The following is a 10,280-nucleotide window of genomic DNA, read 5'->3' on the forward strand; positions in this document are numbered from 1 at the left end:
TATGCAAGATCAGGAGTAAATTCTGTGCACACATCTATGAGCCAATTATGCTCGAGCTCAATATGAAGGATTCAAGGAATGCCAAGTATGTTGAAACCTATATTTCACTGAATAATCTGAGGGCCTTTGTTTGTGTGATCATGGAAGAATCGGAATCTGAATCAGAATTTATTGTCATGAACAAGTCATGAAATTCGGTGTTCTGTGGCAGCATCATAGAGCAAACATTCATATTAGAACCATCTTATAACATTACTACAAAAAAATTAAAATGATAGAGCACACAAAGTAAGGCAGTGTCTTTGGTTCATTGATTATTCAAGAATTTGATGGCAGTGGGGAAGCTGCTGTCCTTGTGCTCGTCATTAGGCTCCTCTACCTTTTTCCTGATGGTAGCAGATTGAAGAAGGCATGGCCTGGGTGCTGGGGGTTTTTGAGGATAGAGGCTGCTTTTTTAAGGCACCACCTCATGTAGATGTCACCGATGGAATTAAGTCTGGAGCCTGTGATGTCGCAGGCCGAGTAAACAACCCTCTGGAGTTTATTCTTATCCTGAGATTTGGCACCTCTATATCAGGCAGTGATGCAACCAGCCAGAATGCTCTCCACGGTATACCTGTAGAAGATTATGAGAGCCTTCAGTGACATACCGAATCTCCTCAGACACCTCACAAAGTATAGCCACTTGTGACCCTTCTTTGTGATTGCATCAATGTGGAGGCTCCAGGACAGATCCTCGGAGATGTTGACATCCAGGAATTTGAAGTTCTTGACCCTCTCCACTACTGAGCCCTTGGGTCATGTTCCCCTTACTTCTTTTTGAAGTCCACAATCATTTCCTTGGTTTTTCTGATGTTGAGCGCAAGGTTGTTGTAATTAGACGAATCAATGAGCTGATCCATCTCCCTCCTGTACACTTCCTCAATCCCGTTTGTAATTCTGTCAGCAAACGTAGATGGCATTGGAATTGTGCCTGGCCACATAGTCAGGGGTGTATAACAAATTGAGCAGTGGGCGAAGCATACATCCTTGGGGTGTACCTGTATTGATAATCAGTGAGGAGGAGACGTTTCCAATTCATACTGACTGTGTTCTTCTGATGTGAAAGTCAAGGATTCAGTTTCAGAGTGCGGTACAGATGCTGAGTGTTTGTAGCTCTTGGCCCGCATTGGAGGAATAATGGTATTGAAGGCTGAGCTGTAGTCAATGAAGAACAGCCCATGTATGAATTTCTGTTTTCGAGGTGATCCAGAGCTGAGAGGAGAGCCAGTGATGTTGCATCTGCTGTGGAGCGATTGTGATGATAGGCGAATTGCAGTGGGTCCAGATCTTTGCTTGGGTACATGTTAATTCTGGCCATGACCAGCCTCTGACCTCATGAAGGATAAACAGAGGCAAAAAGTAAATATGGTGCATGCACCTACTTTTTCAGGGGCAAGGAAGCTACCTACTAGACCCATTCAAGAACTTATGGATTTGTATCCTATTTACAAGAGCTGATTGATGCACCAGAACCTAAAACGGGCTACCTTTGTGAGTCGTACAAATGTTCCTATAGGAACTGCAAAGACTAAATTGATGATTGTAAAGGTGATAAAAGAAACTCGGCTCCTTCAGATCTATACAGGAGACTGATACATTGTAAAATAAAAAAATTAAAAAAAAATCCATGTACTCCAATAAGGTCATTTCAATCAACATGGCATTGTTCAAGTGGATGTTAAGCAAAGGAGGCAATTGTATAATCAAAAGAAATAACTGCAAAGCTAAATGCAATGGAATCATCCATTACTGATATTTGTGAGATGTACAGACATTTTGAGTGGAAAGATAGTGAACTGAGGACTAAAAAGAAAGAACATTTGAGGATGAAAAGTAAGAGAAGACAACTGGGACAAAAAAATCAGCACTAAGAATGATGGTCTCAAGCATATGGAAATGGTACCATCAGTCTTCGAGAGGAGGAACAAAAGGCTAATGCAAGGATAAAGGCAACGTATACCTAGAAAGCCAAACAAGTTTCAGAAGTAACACAGCTGATCAGGACCTGCGTGAAGCTGAATGTGGAGAAAGTTGTCTTTGTTCTTGAAAACACATTGTTAACTTATCAGAAGCTCATCGCATCTGCAAAGGATGGTAGCAGGAAGCAAATACTTAATTTTGCTGCTGGTCCTGGGAAGCTCCCGCAACCAAGCCTGCTTCAAGCACAGAAAGAGCTGTTGGATTACAGAGGGCTTGGAACTAGTGTTCTGGAAATGAGCCACAGATCAGCAAACTTCATCAAAATTGTCAGCATGGCTGAAAATGACCAGCAAGATATTATGAGGAAAAGGATTTGTATAAATCTAAACAAAGACGGGAAAAAGATTTAAATATACAAATTCAAGAAATATGGTCAAGATTGTGTAAAGAGAGTGCTACAAATAAGATTAATGCCAAATATCAAATGGTTCAATGCAATTTTTTACATCAATTACTCCTTATAAATTAAATGGTTTTGTCATGATAATGAATATGTATGAGATGTACCAGAAGTCACGTGGTATGAGAGAGAGATAAGAACACAAGCAGGAGAACAAAGGAAACGGGAGAATAAAGACACTCAGAAGTTTACCTGATAAAACTTGTGTTTAATGTTTTATTAACTTCACATTTCGGGCCACAAATGTGACATTGGCGACGAGGATGAAAGAAGCTTGAAGAAAATTAAGGACTAAACAAGATTATAGAGGATTACAGACAACTTCAAGGTGATAAGAATTTTCTCTTTGACTCAGTACTCTTGGAGCTGGAATATTTCCTCATGGCTGGGGCAGACAGTGACTTTCTAACACATAGTGGAATTGCTCATTTTGACCCGACTGGTGATGCAAGCACTGTAAGTGTGAAATGGAAGGCATGGCTGGAAGAATTTGAATCCTACGCCAACAGTTGTGGCCTATTTCTACATACTGGTACAGTTGAACAAAAAGCACAGAGAAGGGCATTACTTCTTTTCACTGCTGGACCTGCAGTTCGGGAAACATTTAAGACACTTTTGAATACTGGAAGAAAGGATGAGTACCAGAAAGTGGTAGATGCATTAAATGCACACTATGTAGTGACACCGAATGCTACATTTCAACGCCATTTGTTTCGGAGAACGAGACAAGAAGATGGCCAGACAATTGCTCAGTACGTGACGAGACTACGCCAGCTAGCTGTTGGATGCAATTACATGTCAGCTGATTTGGACAACCAATTATTGGATCAAGTTGTACAGCACTGCAGATCAGATAAACTCAGAAGACGTCTACTGGAAAGAGGGGGTGAGTTGGAACTCACCGATGCTTTAACCATTGCTGCTGCATTAGAGGCTGTTGAAGAGCAATTTCATACCATGACCCTGAAAGACAACTCAAGCCAGCAAATTAAGAGGCTCTCACATCGCCATGATCAGCCAAGATATACGTCGACACAGGACGTGGAGTGTTATCGATGTGGAAACCGAGGTCACTTTGGAAAAGACCCATATTGCCCGGCCAAAGGCAAAGTTTGCAGAAAGTGTGCAAAAGCAAGTCCAATGCAGACCAGAAGAGGAAGAATACAACTTCCAAAGGCAAAACCTGGGGGAAAGGAAAGTATCCTGGAAAGAAAGATACCATTCGCCAGATAGACGGTGACGATGATGATACCCAGGAGGAACAGAGTTGTTACCAATTTACGTTGAATGAAGTACATCATGAGAAGGTCCCAGTGATCATTGGTGGAGTGACAGTGCTGGTCATTGTAGACTCAGGCAGTGACAGTAATGTGATTGATCGACATTTATGGGAGAAGTTGAAAAGGAAAAAGATCATCTGTACCTCAAAGAAGTGTTCCAAGAAACTGTATCCATACACAGCAACAAAGCCATTGCAGACCATTGGATGTTTTACTGCAACTGTTGAAGCTGGAGATAAGTACACCGAAGCAGAGTTTATGGTCATAGAAGAGAGGGGAGAACCATTGCTGAGTAGAAGCACAGCGCAAGACCTGGCAATACTTCATATTGGAGCTTGTGTCAATTCAATTCAGTCATACGAGGATATGAAGCAAGAATTCCCCGCAGTCTTCCAAGGAGTAGGAAAGCTGAAAGGTCGACAATTGAAGCTAGCGGTAGATGAAACGGTCAAACCCAAGGCACAACCAATGCGCCGAACTCCGTTTGGACTTCGTGGGAAAGTCGAAGCCAAAATTAAAGAATTGATCGAACAAGACATTATTGAACCAGTGGAACATTCGACACAATGGGTCAGCCCAGTAGTGATTGTGCCCAAACCAAAGGGTGACATAAGACTATGTGTTGACATGAGAATGGCCAATGAAGCTATAATTAGAGAACGACACCCTATACCAACGGTGGAGGAAATACTTCAAGAACTAACTACCAGTAAGATATTCTCAATAATTGATCTGAAATGGGGCTATCATCAATTAGAGCTGGATCCAGGTTCCCGAGATGTAACAACATTTGTGACTCACTGTGGATTGTATCATTACAAGAGACTATCATTGGGAATTAATGCAGCTTCGGAGATCTACCAGTATGAAATCCATCGAGTGATTCAAGGCATTCCTGAAGTTGCCAACATTTCTGATGACATCATAGTCCATGCACCAACGAAGGAAGAGCATGACAAACGGTTGAGGCGTGTACTATCTAGGCTACAGGAGGCAGGCCTTACCGTGAATGGAAACAAGTGCCAGTTCAGTGTGTCAGAAATGGACTTCATGGGACACAGACTTACACGGAAAGGACTAAACCCTGCAGAGGCCAAGGTGAAAGCTATTGCAGAGGCACGTGCTCCTCAGAATGCAACAGAGGTGAGGAGTTTCCTGGGATTGGTCAATTTTTGTGCAAAGTTCATTCCTAATTTCACTACAGTGGCAGAACCACTAAGGAAACTAACCAGGAAAGGTGTACCATTTCATTTTGGATCTGAGCAGAAGAAAGCGTTCACAGCGCTGAAGCAAAACCTGATAGATGCAAAAACTCTTGGATATTACGATCCGGCGGCATTAACCAAAGTCATAGCGGATGCCAGCCCGGTTGGTTTAGGAGCCATGTTGGTCCAGATGCATGATGGAGGACCAAGAATCATTGCCTATGCCAGCAGATCGTTATCAGATGTGGAAAGAAGATACTCTCAGACAGAGAAAGAAGCATTCGGACTTGTATGGGCCTGTGAGAGGTTCCATGCATATTTCTACGGCATTGAATTTGAACTCATCACAGATCATAAGCCATTAGAGGTGATCTATGCACCTAGATCCAAACCATGTGCCAGAATAGAGAGATGGGTACTCAGACTACAACCCTACAAATATAAAGTAATCCACATTGCAGGGAAAACAAAATTTGCTGATCCGCTGTCCAGATTGGTGAAGGATGGTGGTCCACAATCCAAGTCAGAATTGGGAACAGAAACAGAGAGCTTTGTATGCTTCGTAGCTATTCAGGCGACACCGAAAGCTGTGACTACGAAGGAAGTTGAGAGAGAATCCGAACGTGATCCAGAACTCATGGAAGTAAGAGAATGCATACAGAGTGGACAATGGGACAAGTGTACTCACAAGGCTTACATTCCCATTAGAGACGAACTTTGTTGCATCGGACAGTGTATATTGAGATGTTGCAGATTGGTGATTCCACAAAGATTGAGACCGAAGATCGTATCCTTAGCGCATGAAGGACACCTAGGCATTGTTGGTACCAAGCAAAACCTCAGGACCAAGGTATGGTGGCCAAGTTGTGATAAAGACACCAAGAAATTTGTTAAAACTTGTCACGGATGTCAAATCACAAGTAGGAGTAATCTGCCAGAACCGATCCGGAGTACGCAACTTCCGACAGGACCAGGGATCGACGTAGCTGTTGATTTTCTTGGACCTTTACCGACGGGTGAATCAATTATGGTAGTGATAGATTACTACAGCAGATACTATGAGTACATGGTGTTGAAGTCCACAACCACTGAAAAAACAATACAAGCGTTAGCAGAGATATTCGCAAGATATGGATTACCTGTTACATTATACTCTGACAATGGTCCACAATTCATTTCAGAGACATTTACGGAATACATGAGGACCACAGGTATCCACCATCATAAAGTAACTCCAAAATGGCCGCAAGCCAATGGAGAAGTAGAGAGACAAAATCAGTCCATTGAAAAACGATTGAGGATTGCACACGCAGAAGGACAAAATTGGCGAGAAGCATTGCTATCTTATGTGGCTGTCTATCGAGCAACGCCTCATGCAACCACTGGAAAAAGTCCTGCAGAAGCATTTTTTGGGAGAAAAATCTGCACAAAAATGCCAGAAATAAAGGAAACTGGTGGTAAGCTAGACACACCTTATTACCATCAACCCTATACTGTTGTATCCAGAAGTGGCAGTATGGTGACAGTCAAGTCTCTGACTGGAGTCCTGTGTAAGAGAAATGTCTCAGGTGTAAAAAGGTACCAGTCCAGAGATACATCGAGCGAAGAGGTTGAAAGGCCAATACGAGATGCTGAAACTGAGAGACCTGATGATGTTCCAGAGGCAGTTACCAGCACTCCTGATGAAGTGACTAGAGCGCCAGAAACACCCGAAGCCGTGGCGAGCAGTATTTTCGACGCTGAGAGTGAACAACCGAGAAGCGACGACAATATCGCAGGCAGGCCGAAACGAAACTGGAAAGTGCCCAAACGATACGAAGACTTTGTGCCATAGTTTTAATAAGAACTTTGGGACAGTATTTAATCTTATATCATAAAGTGCATGTATGAGTGCTGTAGGAAGTAAATTTTATGTAGTTGAGTTATAGTATTACCATTAGTTACGATGTTTGTAAGTTTCCAAAGGATATTGGTAAGTGAAGGTAAAGTTTATTTCTGATTAAAGGAGGGATGTCATGATAATGAATATGTATGAGATGTACCGGAAGTCACGTGGTATGAGAGAGAGATAAGAATGCAAGCAGGAGAACAAAGGAAACGGGAGAATAAAGACACTCAGAAGTTTACCTGATAAAACTTGTGTTTAATGTTTTATTAACTTCACATTTCGGGCCACAAATGTGACAGGTTTTAACAACAATCATTCTGATAAATGTTTTCGATGTAATAAAGTCATTGGGACTTTTTTTTACATTCAGTTTGGTCTTGTGTAAAAGTGGAAGAATTCTGAAAGGATTTGAATATATTATTAGGACAAATTATGAAGATAAAAATACAAAAAGATCTGAGAATATTTGTACATGATAATATATATGAAGCAGATGTGAAATTGAAGTTGGATAAATATCGAATAAAATTTCTGAGTATAGGAATAGCGGCAGCGAAGAAATGTGTAGCAATAATGTGGAAAATGGAGAATTTTGTAGCAATAGATAAAGGGAACATTGAAATGCAAAACTATATAGCATTAGAAAAAAATTATTTGTAGATTGAGGAATCAGATCAGGAATTTTTATTTGGGAACTGTATATGGATTTTGTGAATAAAGGTCCATTCATATCCTCCACATCACCCGCTCCTCTCAAGTTAATAATTAATAGTTAGAAAATAAGATAATTATGTAATAATAGTAAATGTATAGATTTAGGTGTTTTTCTTGCTTTTCTTTGGGGAGGTAGGAGGGATAGGAGTGGGGGAGAAAATGGAAAAAAAAATTGTATTATGTTGTATATAAAATTGTATTATGTTGTTATAAGATATTATTTCTATTGAATTAATGTTTGTATTGATGCAAATGATAAATAAAATTTACCCCCAAAAATTGACCTGAAAGAACTCAAATTACCTGAAAACTACAGTGATCTTTCTCCAGGGAGGTGGAACTGGATTGTTCAGTGCTGTACCTTTAAATCATACTGGATTAATAATAGAGAGGAGTGCAGATTACATGGTTCCTGGAACCTGGACTGCCAATGAAGCCAAAGAAGCAGAGAAATATGGAAAAGTGAGTATCGTGCACCCCAAGCTTGATCCTTACAGAACTATTCCGAATCCAAGCAATTGGAATTTGAACCTGAATGCCTCTTATGTTTACCATTGCACTAATGAGACTGGGTGGGTCATGTCTCCAGAATGGAGGACCATCGCCTTCCCAAGATCGTGTTATATGGCGAGCTCTCCACTGGCCACCGTGACAGAGGTGCACCAAAGAAAAGGTACAAGGACTGCCTAAAGAAATCTCTTGGTGCCTGCCACATTGACCACCGCCAGTGGGCTGATATCGCCTCAAACCGTGCATCTTGGCGCCTCACAGTTTGGCGGGCAGCAACCTCCTTTGAAGAAGACCGCAGAGCCCACCTCACTGACAAAAGGCAAAGGAGGAAAAACCCAACAGCCAACCCAACCAACCAATTTTCCCCTGCAGCCGCTGCAACCGTGTCTGCCTGTTCCGCATCGGACTTGTCAGCCACAAACGAGCCTGCAGCTGACGTGGACTTTTACCCCCTCCATAAATCTTCGTCCGCGAAGCCAAGCCAAAGAAGAAGAATGAGACTGTTCATGGTGTGGAATTTCCCCTTTATCCCAGACGTAAAGGGAAGTGTGCTGGGTCGGTGACATGTCCTCAAGTTTTCTTTCAAACCCAGTGATTGTAACCAAGTTTAGTTTGATTTTTTGCTGGTGCTCAGAAAAATCTGCTGGGGTGACTGTGGTAATAATCAGAGAGGAGCTTCTGGGATTTGCACTGAAAGAAGGCCCAGTATGAAGGTCCAGCAACCTACAATATTGACATTATGGGATTGGTCTTGCAATGGATCAACAATTGTGGAGGTGCTGAAGCCATGGGCCAGAACAGTGCTGTGAAATCTATGATATTTTTGATGGATTAAATGGATTCTATGCGTGTGTCTGGCTGTCTCGACCTGCAGAAGCACAATGGATATCTAATATGCACTAGGAATGCAAATGGCGAGTGCCCTTCCTGACAAAGCTGCTAAAAATAACACGATGCTGTTGAAAGGGCCACAGGTCTGTCAGTGGAATTCAAATGTCCTGACTGTGACAGTGGAAAAAACTCCTAAAACCTTGGCTGATTTTATTTTTGTTGGGTTTTTTCTCCCCTCTGCCCACTACACAGACTTTACTGGTCCGGAGTGGGGGTAAATATCACTCTTTTCAAGGCTATGTTCTGATAACCTCTGGCCGATGAAGAAAGAAGATCTACATAATATTGGAATTTTTTTCTATCTGATTGTTATTTATATCTGTGTAATTATTATTTGAGACATAGTAAACTTGGGGCCGGTGCACGAGCTTACCATCGTCCATTTGGCTGCAGGCGTCGGCGGCATCCCGGAGGCTGAGCGCGTTCAGAATCTTCCAGTGCGCCTGCGTGATTGACTTGGGCCATTGGTGGCGCGCGAATGGAGTCGTCGTCAGCCCACATTGGCTGCTCTGGGGGGTGGGAATGGACGGTGGGTGAGTCGGGTTCCGATATTTTCTGTTGACCGTTATCGTTATCACATTACAATGATCGTTACAAGTCCTGATAAATAATTGAAAATGCATCAGGACTTCGGTATGAATTTGTTTGTGTGCGTAAAGAGCCGACTTAGCCTCTGAGCTGCTTTTGCATGGATGGTGGTCGCTACACCGATCATGTGCTCTAATTCGTTCCTTATTCAAAGCACCCCCTTAATTCCCATTCCTCCGCATTCTCTTTCACATCCTCCTCATCCATTGGCAAATAATCTTCTGTTTCATCACACTCGTCGACGTTTGCAAACTCATCTCGCCAACTTTCTGCATAATGGCATTTTCAGACCATCCACTCATCAGTGGAAATCTCACATTTCTACTTGAATTTGGATTCTAGCTGCCATTTATTCATTAAGACATGGAACATCAAGTAAACACAATTGTGTGCCTTTTGGCTTTTGTAAAACACTTTTGTGGAGGCTGAAATTGTATTTAAATTATTGTGACAGATTATGTTGTGTATTGATATATTTTTGGGAGATAAATTGGGACATGATTTTTAGAGTATCTTATTTAAAATATTGGAGCTCAGCTCATGCTAGACATGTTGGCCTCAGGGCCCTTGGAGAGTGCCCAAGAGACTTCACTAATGGATTGTTGCTTACAAAAAGGCAACAGATGAAAGAACCAGTCAGAGCCTCAGACTGTCTGTAGCAGAACTAGGAGGGTCATTTGGTTTTGCAAGCAGAGAGAGTCAAACAGGGAGGGAGAGAATTCAGTTCTACAGTGTTACAGTCAGCAGCATCTGGGACTGGAACAGGACAAGCTGGCAAGCTT

At 42.0% G+C, this 10,280-nt stretch overlaps 1 pseudogene; it reads left to right on the plus strand.

The window, feature by feature from the left end:
* The first annotated feature begins 1,503 nt into the window (after window positions 1-1,503).
* On the plus strand, window positions 1,504-8,730 carry LOC138762405 (phosphoserine aminotransferase-like; annotated as a pseudogene).
* The last annotated feature ends 1,550 nt before the right edge of the window (window positions 8,731-10,280 follow it).

This window comes from Narcine bancroftii, chromosome 4, assembly GCF_036971445.1.
Source record: "Narcine bancroftii isolate sNarBan1 chromosome 4, sNarBan1.hap1, whole genome shotgun sequence".
Classification (NCBI taxonomy): Eukaryota; Metazoa; Chordata; class Chondrichthyes; order Torpediniformes; family Narcinidae; genus Narcine; species Narcine bancroftii.